The sequence below is a fragment of the Oryctolagus cuniculus genome, chromosome 4, assembly GCF_964237555.1.
Source record: "Oryctolagus cuniculus chromosome 4, mOryCun1.1, whole genome shotgun sequence".
Taxonomy (NCBI): Eukaryota; Metazoa; Chordata; class Mammalia; order Lagomorpha; family Leporidae; genus Oryctolagus; species Oryctolagus cuniculus.
The window spans coordinates 79,988,917-80,012,082 of NC_091435.1; the positions used below are offsets into that span (position 1 = coordinate 79,988,917).

The 23,166-nt window shown below is 45.5% G+C and overlaps 1 protein-coding gene across 2 annotated transcripts in view; it reads right to left on the reverse strand.

Annotated features, from left to right (window-relative positions):
• The window catches only part of MYLK (myosin light chain kinase), a 267,908-nt gene that overhangs the window by 215,210 nt on the left and 29,532 nt on the right, over positions 1-23,166 (reverse strand). For both annotated transcript variants that reach the window (XM_070072214.1, XM_070072211.1), the window contains exon 2: positions 3,351-3,428. The gene's annotated coding sequence lies outside the window, so the exon portion shown is untranslated. The remainder of the gene's footprint in view (positions 1-3,350; positions 3,429-23,166) is intronic.

The window sequence follows — 23,166 nt, forward strand, 5'->3', positions numbered from 1 at the left end:
ACAGAGAAACACTGGAGGAGGAGCCTGTGATGAGCATGACTCCCAGTGCCCCCTCTTAAATATCAGCTAAGCCTTCACCAGGCAGGGAGTTGACCATGGTGGCCACAAGAATGTCTGCTCTGGGAAGGCACAGGAAGAAGGTGCCAGATTCCTATGTGCGTGCTCTGCAGGTGGTAAGGTGCCTACCATCTTGTGAGCAGGAAGGGGCTTACTGGCTGGACAGAGAGCTGAATGAGGGTGGGGTGCAGGCATGCCTGGTGGAAAGGAGTGCCTCTATCCTGAAGTTTATTTCTCTAGATGCTAAGTGAAGCCACAGCTGGCACCCCAAAACTGCATGTCAACTCGTCACGGGAAAAACTATTTTAGTCGAGGACAGTGTTTCTCAAAGTGTGGTCCCCAATGAGTATTGCTTGGGAACCTGTTGGAAACAAATTCTTGGGTCCTAGCTAGACCTACAGAATCAGAAACTGGTGGTGGGACAGAGCAAGCTGTGTGTCAACAGCCCTCCAGATGCCTGATGCATACTCAGGCCTGGGAATCACTGGTCTAGAGAATCTGGGGCAGCTCAGTACAGCCATTGGTCACAGGAGAGGTGTTGGAACAGGTGCCTTGGCCCAGGCAGAGTCTTCATGAGAGTGTGAGAGGGGTGGCAGGGTTGGAGAGGGGCTCAAGATACCTGTTGCAGGTAAATGGTCAGAGGTAGAGGCCCTGAAGAGGGAAGACCCAAGTGGTGAGAAACAGGTGTGAAGTGCAATCCCTCTGGGGCCAATCTAAGTTTCATATTTGATAAACTCACCTGGAAGAATTTTGCTTTTACTTAAATTGCAATTCTCTCTTGAGTAGCCAACACATGTATACAGTTCAAAATGGAAAAGACAAAAAGCAGTATGTGGTGAAAGCTCTATTAGCTACCCATGCTCCTGGGCACCCAGCACCACTTCTAGAGTCAGCGCTGTCATCCATCAGTGTCTTCTAACATATATTATAAAATCACATGGGTACATGGATCTCCACTTTTTATTACACACATAGTAACAGATTGCAAACACTGTTAGACACATTGCTTTCTTCACTTAATGTATGTTGGGGGTTATTCCATACCAGAAACATCAACAACTACAAGGAAGAATTCCGAGTGTTTGGAAACACACAAAAGCCAGGGCCAGTATCTTCCCGAGCAGGTGGAGGAGTACCTGCTATGCTACTCCATGATGCCATAGACAAGCAGTCTTGGAACTCTGGGGAGCTCGCCACAGCTCCTACTTGAATGTTGTCTTGTAACACAAGGAGGCAATATGGAAACTCCCAGCCAGACCATTAAAACCCAACAGTGGGGCCAGTGTTGTGGCATAGCAGGCTAAGCCACTGTCTGTAATGCTGGCATCCATTCAAGTCCCTGGGCTCTGTTTCTGATCCAGATCCCTGCTAATGACCTGGGAAAAGCAACAGAGGATGGACCAAGTGTTTAGGTCCCTGCTACCCACATGGGAGACCTGGAAGAAGCTCCTGGCTTTAGCCTGGCCCAGGACTGTTCGTTGTGGCCATCTGGGGAGTGAACCAGTGGATAAAAGATCTTTCCCTCCCTCCCTCCCTCTCTCCCTCTCTCTCTCTTTCTTAGTTGGCTTTAATATATATTATATTAATATTATTAATATAATAATAATTAATATTATATTAATTATATAATATTAATATATTAATATTATTTATATATATTAAAGCCAACAGTAATATCCACACCCAGGGAGAGGTCAGGCACCCTCAGAAACAGCAGAGAACTCAAAGCAATGAGAAGTCTTGGATCATTTTAATCTAAGCCTAGTAGCTATAAATCATATTTCATCTCTTAGAATTCACAACATTCACAAAAGGATTAAGACATGAGCTAATTAAGAACACTTAGTGTTAGTAGAGACAGTTTCCAACACTTAGATTCAAATACACAACACTGAGAGCAATCATGTATATAATCTGTATCCTCCCACCAGTTTCCACTGTAGCAACATCACCTTCCAACTTATTTTTGTTCTGCCCTTCAGCACTCTCAAAGATGTCTTGCCCCTCCCTGATTCCTGCTAGATTTTCACCAGTGCAGCCTTTGAGCCTAACTCATGAATGTTTTAAATGTATACAATGACTTTGTTGGAAAATAATTCACAAATCATAAAAGTATATAATTCAATTTTTGTATAGTCAGAGGGTTGTGCTGTCATCAGCTTGATAAATTTTAGGAACATTTCATCATCTGAAAATTGAACCTCATAGTCATTCACAGAACCTCCACAGAGCACCCAAGGACTCCCAACCCATGGGCAACGCCAGTCCCCTTTCTATCAAAGTCTCATCAGCGGATTCAACACAAGTGAAAAAATAAAACCCGCAGTTTTGAGGAAGGGCCAACAGAAATGATCTGAACTAAAATAAAGGAATAGGAAGAGAAGGAACAAAGCATATACGAGCTGTGGGATGGTATCAAATGGCCTAATAGTGCATACAACTGAAACACAGAATGAGCAGAAAGAGAGAAGGGGCAGTAGAAACATTTACAGAAATAATTTCCTGCCGCTGTTGCTGGGCACACTGGGCAGTGTCCCTGAGGGCCCACAAGGGTGGCCAGGCCCCTGTACCACCACATGGATGGGCATCCAGTCCCCACGGCCACGATCTCAGGCCCTGCCTCCCTCTTTGTCCCTCAGAAATTGACAGGAATTCCTCAACTGCAGCTGGGCACACAGTTCCCAGAGCTGTCAGTGAACCCACCCTGCCTCAGAGAGCTGCCTCCCAGCTGGTGGAGCAATCCCACAACTCCCGGCAGCCTTGGCCACTGAGATACCTACAGACATCACCAACTTGATTACACCTGAAAAGCTACACAGACACTTCACTGCTGTGCCCCTGTGGACCCAAAGCCAAAGTGGTTCACTCAACCAACATCCTGGGACACATCTCCAAGAGAAAGTCTTCTACTGTGGCAGGCACCCGATCCAGCAGAAGCACACACAGGACTCACAGCATGGAAAGCAAGATAAAGGACACCTCCAATATATATCTTATCACAGTCGTCCTTCAAATAATGTTCTTCCTGCGTGGTAGGAAAGCCTTAGAATATTAATACTCCAAGTTCTTCTTGCCCAACCTTTGTACTGTTATCATCATGCAAAATCCCAAATTTGAAATGTGGTTTCTGCTGAACACATATTCTTTTCCCACTATCGTAAAGTCCAGATATTTTAAGTCCAACCATCATAAAAAAGGGATCATCTATTAGATTTTTTTTTAAATGTGACAAGATTCATTTTCCATTCACAATTATGGGCATTGCTTTAGTCAGAACGAAAAAATTGAAATACCTTGTTTAAAATGGGCTCAAACTTCTTGAGGGATACAGTAGTCTTAGTATGAGAAAGGTCCCAGTTGATGTTAGAAAACTGTGGAATCAAACACATGCATGAGAAATCGATTAAAAAGTAAAAATATATTAAAAATTTAAAAATTTTAAAAAGAGGTTGGGGTCTGGAGGGAATAGATCCAGAGTAGAGACTTAAAACATGTAATAAAATAACATGCACAGTGTGTTATTCCTGAGACAGCTGGTTACACACAGCAGAATTACTGGTTACATGTAGCAGTATTCTAATTAGTAAAAGAAGAGATTCTTATTATCAGACCTGCGGCAAGGGCGGCTAATCCCTATTTGAAGCAGTGGATTCTTAAAACCACAAGAGTTCAAATATTCCTGGACAACTACTTGAAGGGGATGCCGGGAGGAAATCTTTTCTTAGATGGGCATGGATTTGATGACACTCAAAGTTCTTTCTGGTGCAAGAAAAAGTAGGAAAAGGAAATCCATTTGGCTTAACTAATGCTTATTAAGAATTGAGGAGGGGGCCGGTGCCGTGGCTCACTTGGCTAATCCTCTGCCTGCAGCGCCAGCACCCCAGGTTCCAGTCCTGGTTGGGGCGCCAGGTACTAGTCCCGGTTGCTCCTCTTCCAGTCCAGCTCTCTGCTGTGGCCCAGGAGGGCAGCGGAGGATGGCCCAAGTGCTTGGGTCCCTGCACCAGCATGGGAGACCGGGAGGAAGCACCTGACTCCTGGCTTCGGATAAGTGCAGCGCCAGCCATGGCGGCCATTAGGGGAGTGAACCAATGGAAGGAAGACCTTTCTCTCTGTCTCTCTCTCTCACTGTCTAACTCCGCATGTCAAAAAATAAAAATAAAAAAATTTAAAAAAGAATTGAGGAGCGAATATGAGATTAATATGCATTTTGAAAATCACAATGAGGGGCAGCATATGACACAGTGGTTAAGTTGCTGCTGGGGTCACTTGCATTCTGGATCAGAGTTCCTGAGTCCAGTCCCAGCTACTTTGTTTCTGATCTAGTTTCCTGCTAATGCATACCCTGGGGTGTCGCAGATGATAGCAAGTACTCGGGTCCCTGCCACCCACATGGGAGATGGGGATTGAGTTCCTGGCTCCTGACCTCAGACTGGCTCAGCCCTGGCTGTTGTGTGTATTTGGGAGAGTGAATCAGCAAATGGAAAACACTCTTTCTCTTTTTCTGAATCTCTGCCTTTTAAACAAAAACTGAAAATAAATAAATATTTTTTAAAAAACATTAAAATGTTTTTAAAAAGTAAAAATCAAAATCAAAATGCTTATCTTGATGAAATTTATACTGATAACATAGTAAAGATGTATACATTATTTCTATAGTACACCATGTAAAACTAAATCTTTCTCTCTCTCCCCTCCCCCATTATTCTTTTTTTTTTTTTTTTTTTTTTTTTTTTTGACAGGCAGAGTGGACAGTGAGAGAGAGAGACAGAGAGAAAGGTCTTCCTTTGCCGTTGGTTCACCCTCCAATGGCCGCCGCAGCCAGCGCGCTGCGGCCGGCGCACCGTGCTGATCCGATGGCAGGAGCCAGGAGCCAGGTGCTTTTCCTGGTCTCCCATGGGGTGCAGGGCCCAAGCACCTGGGCCATCCTCCACTGCACTCCCTGGCCACAGCAGGGGGCTGGCCTGGAAGAGGGGCAACCGGGACAGAATCCGGCGCCCCGACCGGGCCTAGAACCCGGTGTGCTGGCGCCGCTAGGCGGAGGATTAGCCTAGTGAGCCGCGGCGCCGGCCCTCCCCCATTATTCTAAGAGGTAGGTAAGTCACAGTTCAGTCCTTACCCAAGTTATATCACCAACCATTTCTTTTCTGTCCATTACTTTCTCTCTGCCCTCACATATCTTCTCTTAAACAGAGAGAGAGAGAGGCCTACAATCAGATGTTCTGCTCCTTCCAGGGACCATCCTACCACGAACCTTCCTTTCAGTTCACATATTGTCAATGAGCCATCAGCACCTCCTGCCACAATTTCCTTCCCACTCACTCCCTCTTAAACCCCCTGCAATCAGTCCAGTTCTTTTATGCATCACCCACATGGTCACAATGCTAAAGGTTAGAGAGGCTGAGAGTGTCTTCAGGAGGATGTAATACTTGTAGTAAAGGAGACAAAATCAATATAAAATCATCTAAATGCCCACTAGGCAGAGACTTAAGACAGCTAGAAAGGAGAACTGACATGTATTAGGTATCAGTATATTGTGGTGGTTTACCTTACATAGATGGCCATCAGCAATTCTTCCACTTGTGTTCACTTGTCATTCCAACTCTAACTATACCAGAAATCACAATAAATATAAATGGACCAAATTCACCAGTTAAGAGAACATTATTTATATTATAAAATATGATATATAATATCTATCTATATCTATATAGTCTAGCTATGTATGTGCTATTCACAAGACAAATCTAAAACACACAAAGGCACTGAAAGAAATGAGCAGAAAAATAATCAGGCAAAAACTAGCATAAGATACAGTCTGGCTTGAGGCTATTCAACCTGGGGAGCAGGACAAGAAGAGTTTGTGTAGCTTGTCGCAAACGGATTTATTTTCTAACAGGAACAGGGGCAGGATCCTGCCTTTACAGAGAACTCTGTTAAGTTCCAGAAAGGCAAATTAACATTACACCAAGAAAGAAAAGGGATCGGAAAAAGAGAGAATCACCTGCAGCTTCCAACACAGACTCAAATGAAGACTCCATCAGTCCAGGGAGGAAGCCCAGGACAACAGCTCCACAGTAAGGGGCAGGAAGGAAGGGGAGCTATTCAAACTCCCTGCCCCTCTTCACAGCACACAATAGCTGGGACTTCTGCTGGAGAATCATGACTCCAAAGAATCCCTCTAGCCTGGTGTTTTCTGGTTTTTAAGCCTCTGAGCACTGCTGCCATGGCGACAAGCCTGGGATGCTCTGCTCTAAGTAAGGGGGCTTATCCCTTCAAATATGCTTCTGGAGTTGACAACAAAGGAGTTCACTGAACCTCAACTAATCTCCTATTCTACTGGGAGCCCTCTCTCAAAAGGCACTTTCCCTCCTGGCTCCCACAGACCTCCTAGGTTTCCACTCTGTGCTCAGCCGACAACCACCCTCCCAGAGTGACTCGGTTTACTCACACACATTACCCCTGGATCTAGCCCTGAGGGCTCCTCCTCAGTCACAGGGGCCTCTCCCATATCCACTCCACAGAGACAACAAGAGGACATTGGTTTGTGAGATACCCTCAAGGGAAAGAAAGGACAAGGACCCCCAGCTGGGGTGGGACATGGGAGTAAAGGGTGGAGGGGCAGGAAGCCAACTCACATAACTGTCTTCCACAGGGAAGGGTCCACAGTGGCCCTGGCAAGCCAGACATCCACCTCCTGAAGCTGTTCTCAGCCTGTTCAGGCTGGCTGTGCCTCCTTGGCTTGAGTTCTACATCACTGCCAGCCTGGGGTCTTCTGAGAATGGCAGCCAGCTCTGAGGAATTCAGCCCTGCTGCCTTCCAAGGGTCTTCCTTAGCCATGACTTCTTAGGATCAGCCTTGGCTCTCTATAATAAAGGCCCATCTCTTGCTAGTTTTGTTACCTTGGGGAAGTTATTTAACCTTGCTAGGCCTGCTGTCTTATCTGTAAGATGGCAGTGGTCTTTCCAGAGGGTTAGGCTAAAGACAGAGGGACACCAAGGGTGCATTCTAAAACTCAGTTCCCTCCATACCCTGGCTCACTCTTCCCACAGGCAGGGGCAGTCTCCAATCCTAAGAGGACTCAAAAGCAAAGAGACAAAATGATGCTCAACTTCACCTTGTCCCCTCCCTCCAGCTCCATGTCTTCTGTCACTCAGGCCATTTCTATGTAGTTTGTGACTCTCCTCTGGTTTTCAAAACAAATAAATGAGGGGAGACATTCAACCTCACTTGTCTATTACAAGAGACAATGAGGTGAGAGTAAAGATTATCCTTGGAGGCGAAGCCTATGGGTTCTCATTCTTTCTGCTCCCTGAGTTGCTCAGCCTCCCAGGCCTGCAGGTGCCTTGTCTCCCTGTAGAAGGGGGCTGGGCAGGATGCTCTGTTATGTTCCTTCCAGCTCTAGGATCTCTGGATCTCAGGTAAGTCCCACACAGTTCATGAAACTGTAATGGACCACATTTTACAAGAGACTGGTTTTGCTCTTGGGCCAGTGCCATGGCTCACTAGGCTAATCCTCCGCCTGCGGCACTAATACTCTAGGTTCTAGTCCCAGTTGGGGCGCTGGATTCTGTCCCGGTTGCTCCTCTTCCAGTCCAGCTCTCTGCTGTGGTCCAGGAGTGCAGTGGAGGATGGCCCAAGTGCTTGGGGCCTGCACCCACATGGGAGACCAGGAAGAAGCACCTGGCTCCTGGCTTTGGATCGCAGCGCCAGCCATAGCGGCCATTTTGGGGGTGAACCAACGGAAGGAAGACCTTTGTCTCTGTCTCTCTCTCACTGTCTAACTCTGCCTGTCAAAAAAAAAAAAAAAAAAAAAAAAACCAAGAGACTGGTTTTGCTCTCTACAAGTGTTCTGAAACAGGGCAGAAAGATGCACAGGATGCAGGAGGCAAAGACTAGAAGTATTAAACCCAGGATATTCTGATCACAAGGACCTGAGTAAATACATCCTAGGGACAGAGGTCATGGGGAAGGGCTTTTTTTTGAAGGGCTCTTTTTTTGAAAAATGAAACCCATTGTTTAAAATAAATGGTTTATTTGGGAATAATTTCACATTTTTAGTAATGTTACAAAGCTGACACAGAGTCCCAGTTTCCCGTAGTGTTAGCCTATTACATGACCATGGTTCATTTGTCAAAACTAAGAACAAACACTGGTACCTTCTGTTGACTAAACTCCAAATTTTATTTGGATTTCACTCATTTTCAACAAATGACCTTTTTAATCAGGATCCAATCCATAGTAACTCATTGTATTTAGGATAAAGCAGCTTTCTACCTCAGAAACATTAGAAAGATTTCTACCATAGAAACATGAGACCTTTAATAACTAGAATGTCAGACACATCAGAGACTCTCTGTGAACCCTTTCTTCCTATTTCTGCTCCCAACCTCTTACACTCCTAGGCATGTTTGTAAGGACAAAAAGAAAGTATAAGCATAAACACTATAGTCTTGCTTCCCTGGATTTAGGAACACTATTCTTTTCACATTTTTCCATAACTTCCTTCTTTAACTTTTTTTTTAAAGATTCATTTTATTTATTTGAAAAGCAGAATTATATATATATATATATATAGAGAGAGAGAGAGAGAGAGAGAGCGAGCGAGCAGAAATACAGAGACAGAGATCTTATATCTATTGGTTCACTACCTAAATGGCCACAATGGCCAGGGCTGGGCCAGGCTTAGGCTAGGAGCCAGGAGCTTCATCTGGGTCCCTCACACGGTTGCAGAGGCCCAAGGACTTGAGATATTTTCTGCCGCTTTCCCAGACACATTAGAGAGTTGGAGCAGAAGCAGAGCCGCCAGGATTTGAACCAGTGCTCATATGGGCTTTACCTGCTACACCACAAGGTTGGCTCCTCAACGTTTTTGAGATTGAAGGAAATATAAAGGCAGTGCCTTTTATTGTTATATATAGTATGTAAATATTTCATTCTATAAGTATACCACTATTCACTATTACTCATTTTCCTATGATGAAAACTTAGACTGTTTTCCTAATTTTGGTTGTAATGACCATTAAAATGCATATCCCCGATTTATGCAAGATACATTATTTAGGACTGAAATCTCTGGATTAAAGGGTATAATCTAACTGGTTTTTAAAGCTGTGGTGCTGACCCCCACGCACCAGCAGCCTGTGAGTCTTTTGCTCCCCGTGAAGAATTAATTTGTGAAGAACTGGCATATTCATAATGAATCTCCCAGCTCAATTTATTAAGGATCCCTTTTCCTTCCAATAATTGTAATTTTCTCCAAAAACATTCTTGGATATTTTTTGGTTAGGTGTCTATTGGGATATACTGAGTGTTTTGTTACTATTGAAGTGGGATCTTTTATTTACTAATTCTCCTACTTAGTTTTTACTGGTGAAGAGGACTTTGGTATGTTGATACTGAATTTTGTCTAGGGAACTTGGCAAGTTCTTACTATGCATTTTCCCCTTAAAAAATCCATGAAGGAGCTGCTGCTGTGCAGAGCGGATAAAGCCACTGCCTGCAATGCTGGCTTCCCACATGGGCACCGGTGGGGGTCCCGCTGCTCCACTTTTGATTCAGCTCCTTGCTAATGAGCCTGGGATAGCAGCAGAAGATGGCCCAAGTCCTTGGGCCCCTGCACCCATGTTGGAAACCCAGAAGAAGCTCCAGGCTTCTGGCTTCAGTCTGGCCTAGCCCTAGCCATTGCGGCCATTTGAGGAGTAAACCAGTGGATGGAAGATTTCTTTTTGTCTCTAACTCTGCCTTTCAAATAAATTAAAAAAAAAAAGCCATGAAAATCCTACTGTATACATGTAAAGACATTTTCTCTTTCTAATATTCATGTTTTTCTTATTGCATTGGCTAAAACCTCCTGTAAATGGCAATAAAGAACAGCATAATCTTTTATATAACTTTATGCAAAGACCCCAGAGTCTTGCTGCTCAGCATACTTCTTGCTTTATTATTTTGATACATGCTCGTTAAGTCATTTCCCTTCTAGTTTTAGTTTGCAGAGGAGTTTCTGTCAATCATGAATAAAAATTAAATTGTAATGCTTTTTCTATATCTAACAGATTCTAGGTATTATTAATCCGTGAATTTGATTTATATTAATATATTTTCAAATGCTGAATCATCCTTACATTCCTTGGATAAACTAGAAATCCATTTGCGACTATTTCATAAGCATCTATGTTTATAAATGAAATTGATTTGGGCATTTATGTTATACCATCATTGCAAAAGTAAATAGCTTTTAATTATTTTCTGTTCTCTTAAAACAGTTTTATTAATAGTAGCATAATCAATTTCTTAGTAGTTGAATAAAGTCAATATAAATTATCTGAGGCTTATGAGGGAGAAGTCTCTTAATTATCAGTTTAAGTTCTTTAATAGTTGCCATTTTACTGGAGATTTTTTAATATCTTTTAAAATAGTTATGTGAAATTATGTTTGTGCAGAAAAATTATCTGTATATTCTACCCAAATTTTGGCATAAAACTTTTCAGATAGGGGGCTGGCACTGTAGCGTAGCAGGTAAAGCCTCTACCTGCAGTGCCAGCATCCCATATGGGTGCCAGTTCGAGACCCGGCTGCTCCACTTCTGATCCAGCTCCCTGCTAATGCTCCTTGGAAAGCAGTAGAAGATGCCTCAGTGCTTAGACCCCTGCACCCATGTGGGAGACCTGGAAGAAGCTCCAGGCTCCTGGTTTTGGATCAGCCCAGCTCTGGTCACTGCGGCCATTCAGGAAGTGAACCAGAGGATAGGAGACCTCTCTCTCTCTCCCTCCCTCTCTCTCTCTGTAACTCTGCTTTCAAATAAATAAATAAATTCTTAAAAAAAAATTCAGGTGGGGCTGGCGTCACGGCTCACTAGGCTAATCCTCTGCCTTAAGGTGCCGGCACACCAGGTTCTAGTCCTGGTTGGGGCGCCAGATTCTGTCCCGGTTGCCCCTTTTCCAGGCCAGCTCTCTGCTGTGGCCAGGGAGTGCAGTGGAGGATGGCCCAAGTGCTTGGGCCCTGCACCCCATGGGAGACCAGGATAAGTACCTGGCTCCTGCCATCGGATCAGCGCGGTGCACCGGCCACAGTGCGCCAGCCGCAGCGCACAGGCTGCGGCGGCCATTGGAGGGTGAACCAACGGCAAAAGGAAGACCTTTCTCTCTGTCTCTCTCACTGTTCACTCTGCCTGTCAAAAAAAATTTAAAAAAATAAAATAAAATAAAAAATTCAGGTGGAAAGAGTGGCATGAGAAAAGGAAACAATGAATATTGTTATAGGATCTATTTCAAAACTACAGATCCTTTTTTTCCAGAACATAACTTGGTATACTGGGCCTGGGCACCTGAGTCTCCAGTGTCTGTGACGCTGTCCTTACTCAGTTACTGGACAAATAAAGGGACATAACTAAATTTAGAACCAAGAAAAGGAGAATCTCACAGCCCTTAAATGGTGTCCCTTCTCTTTCCCTGGAAAGGGACCCTTCTTGCCCATAAGCATGGTAAGAGAACATTGGCTCTCACCTGGAACATGTTCTTCTACACACCAACAGGGCTCTCTCACCTGTGTATCCACTGACCTCCTCACAGAACCTGTCCCTTCTGGGTGCAAGGGTGACCATGGCCTGTCAACCTCAGTGCCAACCACCAGGCGCTATTCCTATGTGTGCCATTGTTTGCCTTTTTGCCAAGCCTAACAGCCCATTCATTGTCCATTCACTACACTACCCATTCAAATGTTCATCAAGTGCCTATCAATAATAACAGTTATTATTAAACAGGGGCCTTCTTCATGCATTCCAGTACATTTACACCCCCGTCCAGCCTTCACGACAGCAAGTCGTGCAAAGTGGCCCACGTGATCCTCACTTTTCAACAGAGGAAACAGGCTCAGAGAAGTTCAGTGGCTTCCCAAAGTCACATGGGCTGGAGCTAGAGCACAGATACGACTCCCAAACCCATACTGGTTTCATTATTGCAAACTGAGGACACCTGTTCTTTGTTATAAAGAAATCGTGTGTCATGAGCTAAGGCCCTGATTAGGTTTCCAACTCTGGGGCAAAGCCAGCCTCACAGCCTACACTGGCCCTGCCACCCTGGCTGCACAGCTGCCTTCCACCTTCCATCTCAGCTCTCCCATCTGTGCTTCCGGGACCTGACCATCTCAGCTCCAGGCATAAAGCAGACAGAGGGACTGAAGACTTTTGGGCCCCCCTGGTATTGGATTCTGGGCCTTTTTCAGTGCTCTGAGGCTGCTGTTGCTGCTGCAGAAGCCCCAGGGAGCTGTCTTCTTGTCAAGCTTATTTTTATCGCTTGCAAGGGTGCCCAGATCCTGTGGTATTGGCCTTGGCCTTGAAGATGGTATAACAGGCAGAAAAATGCAGAGTGTAACTTGGGGGAACTGAGAAGTTTCCAGAGTGAGAGAGGCCTCAAAGCACTAAGGAAAGGAAAATCGAAGCTGATTCTCCAGAAATGTGGATGCACTTTAACCTTTAACCCACTCCTTCTGTCTCTTAGGTCATTCCCTAGACAGCTGAGGAAGCCACAGGCCTCATTTCACCAATATTCTCCTCGCCCATTCTGAACCACTCTTTCAATCTGGCTCCAAAAAGCTCCCTTTAATGCCTCTACATATGACAACCATTGAAGAAGTTTGTGGAAAATGAAATAAAAAAGCTGCTTAAGTTTATTTTTGGTGTAACAAGTTTGAAATCTTTGCATACAAAAGGTCTTCAAAAAGTGCATGTAAATGGGTATTGTGAAAAAAAAAACTACACATGATTTTTTTTAAAAATTGTGCCAAAATAAACTTATCTTTGAATTTTATTTTTTCACAGACTTTTGGAAGTACCTTATAACCTCACTAGATCCTAGGACTTAAGGTGGACAGGGGATATCATCCTCATTAAAAAATATTATTTAAAGTCAGAGAGAGACAAAAAGGCATACATACATAGGCAGGGAGGGAGGAGAAGTAAGCGGGAGAGGCAAGGAGGTAAGAGAGAGAGAGAGATCTCCCATTCATGGGTTCATTTCTGAAATGTTTACAACAGCTGGGTCTGGGCCAGGCCAAAGCCAGGAGCCAGGAACTCAATCGGGGTCTCCCATATGGATGGCAAAGACCCAACTACTTGCCATCTACTGCTGCTTCCCAAGTGCATCAGCAGGAAGCTTGGTTAGAAGTGGAGCTGAAACTGGAATCCAAACACCCCAATATGGAATGCAAGGTTTCCAGTGGCAATCATAACCATTATGCCAAATGCCTGCCCCATCTCCATTTTAGTAAGACTCAGAGGGATTGAAGCATTGGCTAATTAGCAGCAGAGCCAGAATAACACCCTGACCTCCAGACCTGAATTCAGTGTTGGGGCTGCCTCAACAAGAATGGGGTCATTTATCACCCTCCCCCTGATCTAGTCCTAGTCTCTCTAATACTTCCTCTCAAGCATTTTCATCAGCGCCACATATTTCACATGAATTAATCCAACAAGCTATTTAGTCCCCCTATCTTCAACTTAACACACTGATCCCCATGTCATTCTTCACTTCAACCAAGGAAGTTTTTTAAAAAGTAAATCTGGCCTTCCCACTTCCCCATGCAAAGGCTTTCCATGGTCTTTCTCTCCAGTCTCCAGGGTCAAGTCCAAATTCTCCAGATGGTACAATGTGGCTTTTATCCAACTCACTAGCCTCATTTACTGTTGCACCCTCACACATCCTCGTGATCCACACCCCTTCTAAACAGCTGCTTCCTACCCGATCTCCCGAAACATCCTTACCTGTATCTGTGTGACCTGTCTTAGGCTAGGTTTGTCCAGAGTGCCCTCTGCCTGTCTTGTTTATAACTTACATAAGCTTTTTTGTATGTCCTATCCATGTCTATGCATTGCTTGAGGGATGTATAATGTTCACCTGGGTCCCCTGAAGGCAAAAGAGATACTAGACCGCACAGTAGTAGGAAATAAATGACAATGACTGAGGTCTAAGCTTCTGCCTTGCCTCACTTTTGTGTCTCTCCTTTATATGAAAGCTCAGGTTTGCCTCTCCCTAAACCCTCAGGTGTTTGATGGAGGTCTCCAGATAAGCCAACACAACCTCTAATTTGCCCCCTTTCTGATAGGCTTGCCAACATAACTATGGTCATGTATTGCACAGCTCTGGAGAGATGTGCTGAGAAATGCATCATTAGGTAATTTCACCACCATGCAAATATCATAGAGCGCATATATACAAACTAAGGTGGCTCTGATATCACTAGGTGATATAAACTCATGGGGCTACTATCATATATGCAGTCCAACAGTGACTTAACAGTGGCACACGACTACATTGGGAATTCTGGTTGGAGAGTCCAGAGTCAGATTAGATAAAAATGCCTTGGCCTCCTTTCTGCCAACTCAGCTGAGCAGGCATCCTTAGAAGACCATGTGTGGAAAGGTTGATGTAGCCTTTTCTCTAGTCAAAACATAATGTTGGCTTGTCACAACCCAAACCCCCAAAGTCCCCATAACTACTTAGGCACACACAGGTTTTATATCTGTCTTTTCTGCTTTAACTATGAGACTATTCCTATAGAAGTTCCGAGCACAGCTCCTGCACCGAAGTGCTTAGTTTCAAACCCTGGCTCTGCCATTTACTAGATGTGTACTTTGGGTAAATTAGAAAACTTGTCTCTCTCTTTGTTTTCTCATGTACAGAATGGAGATAGCAGTACCTACACCTCATAGAATATTGTAAGGATTAGACATCTTTGCAAACATTTGAGATAATACAGGCAAAGCACTGAGCCTACTTCTTGGCACATAGCAGTTCACTCAGTAAATATTTGCTTGAGTAAAAGTCTTTTAACATAACAACCACTTACCAGAATAACCTTGTAGCCAAGACTTACTGTCCTTGTGCTACACAAGATACTGATTTATGGTAGCAGGCATTGGGGAGCAGCAGGTTAAACTGATGCTTGGGACATCTATATCCCTTATTAGAGTACCAGTTCCAGTCCTGGCTACTTTGCCTTTTTTTTTTTTTTTTTTTTTTTTTGACAGGCAGAGTGGACAGTGAGAGAGAGAGACAGAGAGAAAGGTCTTCCTTTGACGTTGGTTCACCCTCCAATGGCCGCCGCGGCCGGCGCGCTGCGACCGGCGCACCGCGCTGATCCGATGGCAGGAGCCAGGAGCCAGGTGCTTTTCCTGGTCTCCCATGGGGTGCAGGGCCCAAGCACCTGGGCCATCATCCACTGCACTCCCTGGGCACAGCAGAGGGCTGGCCTGGAAGAGAGGCAACTGGGACAGAATCTGGCGCCCCAACCGGGACTAGAACCCGGTGTGCCGGCGCCGCTAAGCGGAGGATTAGCCTAGTGAGCCGCGGCGCCGGCGGCTACTTTGCTTTTGATTCAGCTCCCTGCTAATGTGCCTACAAAGCAGTGGATGATGGCCCAGGTACCTGAATCCCTCTCTGCATCCATATGGGAGACCCAGATGGAGTGTTAGGCTCCTGGCTTTGGCCTGGCCCAGCCCCAGCTATTGTAGGCACTTGGGGAGTGAACCAGCAGATGGGGTTTCCTCTCTTTATCTCTCTCCCTCCCTATGTCTACCTGAGCACTCTCCCCTCCAGGTGATCAAATGCCAACTATCTTGTCCCTAAAACCATTTATGTCAACTGCATTTGTTATTGGAATTGTGTGGCCAAATTTACATATAATTTAAATATTACAAAAGTGATTAAATAAGAATACAAAAGTGAATAAATAAGAATACAAAAATTTATTTCTGTGAAAATTAAATCACAAAGATGAATTGTTTAAAAGAAAGTACTGGGGGAGCCGGCACTGTGGCATGGCGCAGTAGGTTAATCCTCCGCCTATGGTGCCAGCTTCCTGTATGGGCACTGGTTCCAGTCCTGGCTGCTCCTCTTCCAATCCAGCTCTCTGCTGTGGCCCAGGAAGGCAGTGGAGGATGGCCCAAGTGCTTAGGCCTCTGCACCCACATGGGAGACCAGGAAGAAGCACCTGGCTCCTGGCTTCGGATCAGCATAGCTCCGGCCATAGCGGCCATTTGGGGAGTGAACCAACGGATGGAAGACCTTTCTCTCTGTCTCTCCCTCTCACTGTCTGTAACTCTACCTCTCAAATAAACAAATAAAATCTTAAAAAAGAAAGTACTAGGGGGAGGGGGCAGGTGTTGTGGTGCAGCAGGTGAAGCTGCAGCTTGGGATGCCTGCATCCCATAGCTGAGTGCCAGTTCCAGTCTTGGCTACTCTGCTTCTGATACAACTCCCTGCTAATGCACCAGGGAAGCAGCAGATGACAGCCCAAGTGCTCGGGTCTCTGCCACCCACATGGGAGTCCTGGACAGAGTTCCTAGTTCCTGGCTTTGGCCTGTCTGAGCACAGTGCTTGTGCTCTCTTTCAAATAAATAAATCTTTTTAAAAAATTACTGTTGGGGCAGGCACGTAGTCTAGCAATTGAGATGCCAGTTAAGACATCCATGTCCCTCTTTAGAGTACCTGGGTGTGATATCCAGCTCCAGCTCTCTCTTTTTTTTTTTTTTTTTATTTGAGAGGTAGAGTTACAGAGAGCGAGAGGGCAAGACAGAGAAAGGTCTTCCTTCCGTTGGTTCACTCTCAGATGGCCATAACGGCCGGAACTGCGCCGATCCAAAGCCAGGAGCCAAGAGCCTCTTCCTGGTCTCCCATGTGGGTGCAGGAGCCCAAACACTTGGGCCATCTTCTACTGCTTTTCCAGGCCATAGCAGAGAGTTAGATTGGAAGAGGAACAACGGGGACTAGAACTGGCGCCCATATGGGATGCTGGCGCTGCAGGCAGAGGGTTAACCCACTGCGCCACGGTGCCGGCCCTAGCTTCAACTCTTGACTTCAGCTTCCTGCCAACATAGACAATCGGAGGGCAATGAAGATAACTCAAGTAATTGAGTTCCTGCCACCCATGTGGCAGACCTATTCTGAGTCCCCAGCTGCTGGCTTCAGCCCAGCCCAGTCCTGGACATTGTGGGCATTTGGGAAGTAAACCAGTGGATAGAGCAGTCTTGTTCTTGCTCTCTCTTTTCTGTCTCTCAAAGGAAATTTCTTTAATTACTGTTGAATTAGATTTGAATGGTACAACTATAAAAAATTGATGGAAGAATTATAAAAACTAGAAGTGTTCTCTAAAGGCTTTCAAACTGCCTTCAGTTCCATTCTATAGTAGAGAGTCAAACTGGGAAGTGCAGAAAATGTCTTGCAGACACACTGCAAGCAAGAGTGGGGACACAGACTCTCATTAGCAGACCCTCAGGAAAGCTTGGCAACTACATATGTAATGTTACATGTTTTAAGTTAAAATGTTTGGGTTGTGTGTGCGGGTTCAGTTTGCAGCAGTTTTTTCAACTGTCAATCAACTACTTATCCTAATCACACCTCCAACAAAGTCTATTCCTGATTATATCAGACTCCAAGTCCATGACAGGCTTAAAATTCTTCCAAACATATGGTTACTAAAATAACACTACTGAAATCAATTCAGACTGACTTAATCACATCACATGTCATCCATTTCCAAAACTCTAATCCATGTTCAAAAGACGAAGCTGTGTCATAACACAAGATATTAAAAGGACTGTCCAAATATCACTATCACATGAAGAGCTTATGTAACTCAAGAAGAAAAAGACAAATGGTTTAATAGAAAAATGGGCCCAGCTGGCACTGTGGCATAGTAGGTTAAGCCTCTGCCTGCAGCGCCGGCATCCCATATGGGTGTTAGTTCAAGTCCCAGCTGCTCCACTTCCAATACAGCTTTCTACTAATGGCCTGGGAAAGCAATGGAAGATGGCCCAAGTGCTTGGGCCCCTGCATGCATGTGAGAGATCCAGAGGAAACTGGGCTTTGGATTGGCCCAGCCCCGGCCATTACAGCCATATGGGGAGTGAATCAGTGGATGGAAGACCTCTGTTTCTTTCTCTCCCTCTCTCTGCCTGTAACTCTGCTTTTCAAATAAATAAATGTTAAAAAACAAAAGAGGAACCAGTGCTGTGGCATAGTGGGTAAAGTCGTCACCTATGGTGCCAGCATCCCATATGGGTGCACTGTTTCAAGTTGTCGCTCCCCCTCTTCGTGGAGGAACGACACAGGACCCTGCGCTGTTTTTTCGTCTGCTCAGCCCTCCCTGGGTTTGCTGCTGGTTCTTCCCGGGTTGGCTACTGGTCCTTCCCGGGTTGGCTGCTGGTCCTTCCCGGGTTGGCTACCATCCCTTCCACCTCCGTGGAAGGGCGGTTCCCCCTGCCACTTTCCCCACTTCCGCGGGGGAGCGGCACACCGCCGGCCGGCTCTCTCGGGGGCTGCACAGGTGTTCCTTCAGATAGATGTTCCTCTTAGATGTTCCTCTTAGATGTTCCTGGTGCATGTTGTCTCTCTCCTCCTTTATAGTCCTCTTCCACCAATCCCAACTCTGCTACCCACACGCCGAGTACGCTGCTCTCCTCCAATCAGGAGCAGGTCCTACAGTTTATTGGTTGAACTGGAGGCAGCTGCATAGAAGCTGTTTCTCCCTTCTCAGCGCCATATTGTGGGAGAGCAGATGCATGGAATAAGTCCTAATTCCAGTAACTTAGTCTAGTCCGGGTTGCTCCCCACACAAGTCCAGGCTGCTCCACTTCTGATCCAGCTCTCTGCAATGGCCTGGGAAAGCGATAGAAGATGGCACAAGTCCTTGGGCCCCTGCACTCATGTGGGAGACCCAGAAGAAACTCCAGGCTCCTGGCTTTGGATCAGCCCAGCTCTAGCCATTGTGGCCATTTGGGGGGTAAAGCAGTGGATGGAAGGCCTCTCTCTCTCTCTCTCTCTCTGCTTCTGCCTCTGCCTCTCTGTAACTTTGCCTTTCAAATAAATAAATAAATAAATCTTTAAAAAAAAGAATGAAAAAAAAAAAAGAAAAGAAAAATGAGCCCAGGACAAGAACTGTAAATTCACAAATAGCAAACAAAACAAAACATGGAACTACATCCAGCCTCACAAAGACGTAAGGACAAATTAACAATGAGATAGCACTTATTACCCATTAGACTGACAAACATTAAAGAAGCTAAGAACATCTATTTTGGTAAGATGTAGGCATCAAAATGCTGCCAGTAATTACCCCACATAGTAGAAGCAATAAGTGTATATAGATATATAAATATTTAAGTGACAGATTCTTTAGTATTTTCAGATGCAGTTAACAATAACAAAAAAAGCAAAACTCTCCCTCAGAAGGGATGAAAAGGGAACTTTACTAGGCCCTAAACACAATTCTCAAAGTAAAATTCCAAAAACATTTTGAGCAATGGCAGAATTGGTGAAAGAAAATAAAAGTTTGGAAAATGAAATTAAAAGACAAGGTTGTTTCAATGCAAATGATTTTTTGAAATCATTTTCAAAAAGGTCATAAAAAAGTTCATGGAAAGACATATTGTGAAAAAATTATGCATGGATTTAACAATTTTTGTACTAAAATAAATTTACCTTTTTAAAAAATTTATTTTGTTTTATTTATTTGAAGGGCAAAGAGAGAGAGACAGAGACAGAGAAATCTCCCATTCACTGGTTTATTCCCCAAATGCCCACAACAGCTAAGGCTGAGCTAGGCTGAAGCCAGGAGCTGAGACCTCAGTCTGGGTCTCCCAGGTGGGTGCCTCCCTTGCTGCCTCTCAGGGTGTGCTGATTAGCAGGAAGCTGGAGTCAGGAGTGGAGTCGGGACTTGAAGGCAGGCACTCCAGTATGGGATACAAGCATCCCAAGTGGCAGGTTAATACCCACCAAATGCCCGCCCTCAAATAACCTTATCTTTCAATCCCCCTTTTCCATGAAGTGCTCTTGTACATGCTCTCTGAAGATATTTGGATGGTGCCTTCCTTCCTTCAGCTCTGCAGATGGCCGGGCACCGCTCATGCGCTGGCAGGCCCGGTACAAGGCTCCAGATCAGAGCGTGGGGAAGCCATGCTTCTGTGCAGCCGGCGTCCCTCCCTCCTCCTCCACCTGTGGTTTCTCCCCACTTGCTGTGCACAGGCCTGGGCTGCAGAGGGAAGGCAGCCCACAGTTTGCCTCTCATATTCTTTGATCAGGACATGGCTGTGTCTCCAGCCTCTCACGCTTGAAACAGACTTGCTGGCATTTGAGCCTTTAGAGCACCCGGAACCTGCAATAAAATAGAGCCCAAGTCCTCTGGAGGATCGCTGAGCCAAGGACACGGTGTTCTATCTATACAATGAAATGCACATTTTCCAATAAAAGGCAGAATTCTTGACTTTGGGAGGTTGAATAGGATGGAAAAGAATTCCAGCTGGTTAAATTTATGGCACTGAAAAAAGCCCTGTCTGAGAGTAATTCTTGTGTCAGAGCCCAAGATGCTGTCACCTTGCCATGGTTTGTTAAAATACTCAGTGTGCTCCCATCCTCAAAGCTGTGCCCTGAAACAGTCCAAATTGGTGAACAAATAGGGCAGTTCAGTCTTGCCGCCTTGTCTGCTGCAATTAAGCATACTTGAGCTGAATGAGTGCCAGGGCAAAAGATTCAGGAGGCCATATTTAGTTAAACTATTAAGACATGGTGTGACTCTGTATTAAGATCATGAAATTAATATCAATAATCCTCCTTCCAGCTCTGTATTTGAAAGAAGAGTGTCAAAATACCTAGTGAACTAGGTCTTAAGGGCCTACCTAGGTAGTCTTCAGAGCTAGATTGCTGTGTTTATACCAGGTACCATTGCTTAGTAGCATGTGTCCAAGATTTATTTTATTTATTTGAAAGGCAGAACTATGAGAGAGAAAGAGAGAGAGAGAGAGAGAGAGAGAGAGAGAGAGAGAGAGAGAGAGATACAGACAGACAGACAGAGACAAAGAGAAAAAGAAAGATCTTCCATATACAAGTTCACTCCCCAAATGGTCACAATGGCTGGGGCTGGCCCAGGCAGAAGGCAGGAGCCCAGAGTTCTACCCAGGTCTCCCATGTGGGTGGCAGGGGTCCAAGTACTTGGGCCATCTTCTGCTGCTTTCCCCAAGTACATTAGCAGGGAGCTGGAATGGAAGGGGAGTAGCTGGGACTCCAGCCAGTGCTCCAGATGGGATGCCAGCATCATGGGTGACTCCTTAACTTTCTGTGCCATGATGCTGTCCCTGGCACATGTCAGTCTCTTCATCTGCAGTGTGGGGTTCTAACAGAGCTCTCTCACAAGGACCATCACTGGGGCAAACAAGTTACTACATTTAAAGTGCTGTGCTTAGGTGGGCATTTGGCCCAGTGACTAAAATACCACCAGCGGTTAACCCATATCAGAGTGCCTAGTTTGATCTCAGCTCTGGCTCCTGACTCCAACCTTCGTCAAGGCAGACCTGGGAGGCAACAACAATGACTCAAGTGTTTGGGTTCCTGCCAACCACATGGGAGACCTGTATGGAGTCCCTGGCTCCCAACTTCCACCTGGCACAGTTCCAGCCATTGTGGGGTACTGGGGAATGAACCTATGAATGGGAGCTCCCTGCCTTTCCCCCTCTGTGTCTCAAATAAACAAAAATGAATAAGTATTGTGCTCATGAGAAAAGTTAAAATGTTCGTCATCAGTTACTGGAAGGGAGAAGGTAGAACAGATGGAGAAAACACCAGAAAGCCTGAGTGTCCGTCACCAGTTTGACAACCACACAGAAGGCACTCATGCATGTGCTTGCCCAAGCCGTCTTGGCCACTTACATCTGTCATTTACCACAAACCTCTTTGTATGTATGTGTGTGTGTGTCCTCCCCCTCCCCAGGTCATGAACTCCTAGCAGGCAGGGACAGTGTCCTGGCCCAGCACAGAGCCTTGGCCCCAGCAGGTGCTTGCTTGCTGTGCCTATGTGGTACAGACAGAATTCAGAATACCAGTGCTGCAAACTCCACATACACAGGCTTTTCCAGGAGTGCAAGTAGATCTTCCAGGGCGTGTGCGGTGAAGCCAGAGAAGGGCGTGGGTTTCTGTGATTGCTCTGGGCAGAATGCACTACAAGGTGCCCCTTCCCACAGCAGGGGGTGCTCTGACTCGCTGTCTGGGAGCCCTCTGCTGGCCCTGAGCAGCAGGTCTTCTCTGCCCACTCCAGAGATCCATCCAGGCTGTGGGGCCCTGTGCAGAATCTTCCCAGCAGGGAACACTCTAAGGCCATGCGGGTTTAGCACAACCCATCTGGGTTGCCTTCTACATCACCCTGAGTATTTAAAGACTTGATCCAGCTCATGACCTTAGATTCTCACTCTCACTTTCTGGCCATCTGAACTAAAACTGCCAATTGCACATTTTAATTAGGTAATTCTATGTCTGTATATCCAGGCCCTGACCACAGTCTTAAAATACTGAATAACTAACACACTAATTATTGAGTGTTTAGTATACGTCAGGCATTATGCTAAGTGCTTTAAATCCATTGTCAAGTTTAACTCAACAAAATTGGTGCTATCCCCATTTTACAGATGAGGAAAGATGAGGCACAGAAATTAAGTAACTTGCTTGCAATCACATAGTGAGCCACCACGCCTGGAGTAAGACCTGAAATCAGGTCTGTTTGAGTAGGAGCTGTAATATCAAAGCTTGTGCCAGTTTGAGTCCTGGCTACTCCACTTCCGATCCAGCTCCCTGCTAATATGCCTGGGAAAGCAGCAAAAGATGACTCAAGTGTTCGGATCCCTGCACCCACGTGGGAGACCTGGATGGAGTTCAGGCTCCAGTCTTTGGTCTGGCCCAACCCCAGAGGTAGTGGCTATTTGGAGAGTGAACCAGCAGATAGAGATTCTCTCTCCACCCTCCTTTCAAATAAATAAATAAATAAATCTTTCAAAAAAAATTTAAAACTTCTGCTAGTCAGAAAAGCATCACTAAGAAAATGAATAGGCAAGGGGCTGTCACCATGGCTCACTTTGTTAATCCTCCGCCTGCGGTGCCGGAATTTCATATGGGCCCTGGGTTCTAGTCCCGGTTGCTCCTCTTCCAGTCCAGCTCTCTGCTGTGGCCCAGGAAGGCAGTGGAGGATGGCCCAAGTGCTTGGGCGCCTGTACCCACATGGGATCCAGGAAGAAGCACCTGGCTCCTGGCTTCGCATCAGCGTAGCTCCGGCCATAGCGGCCATTTGGAGGGTGAA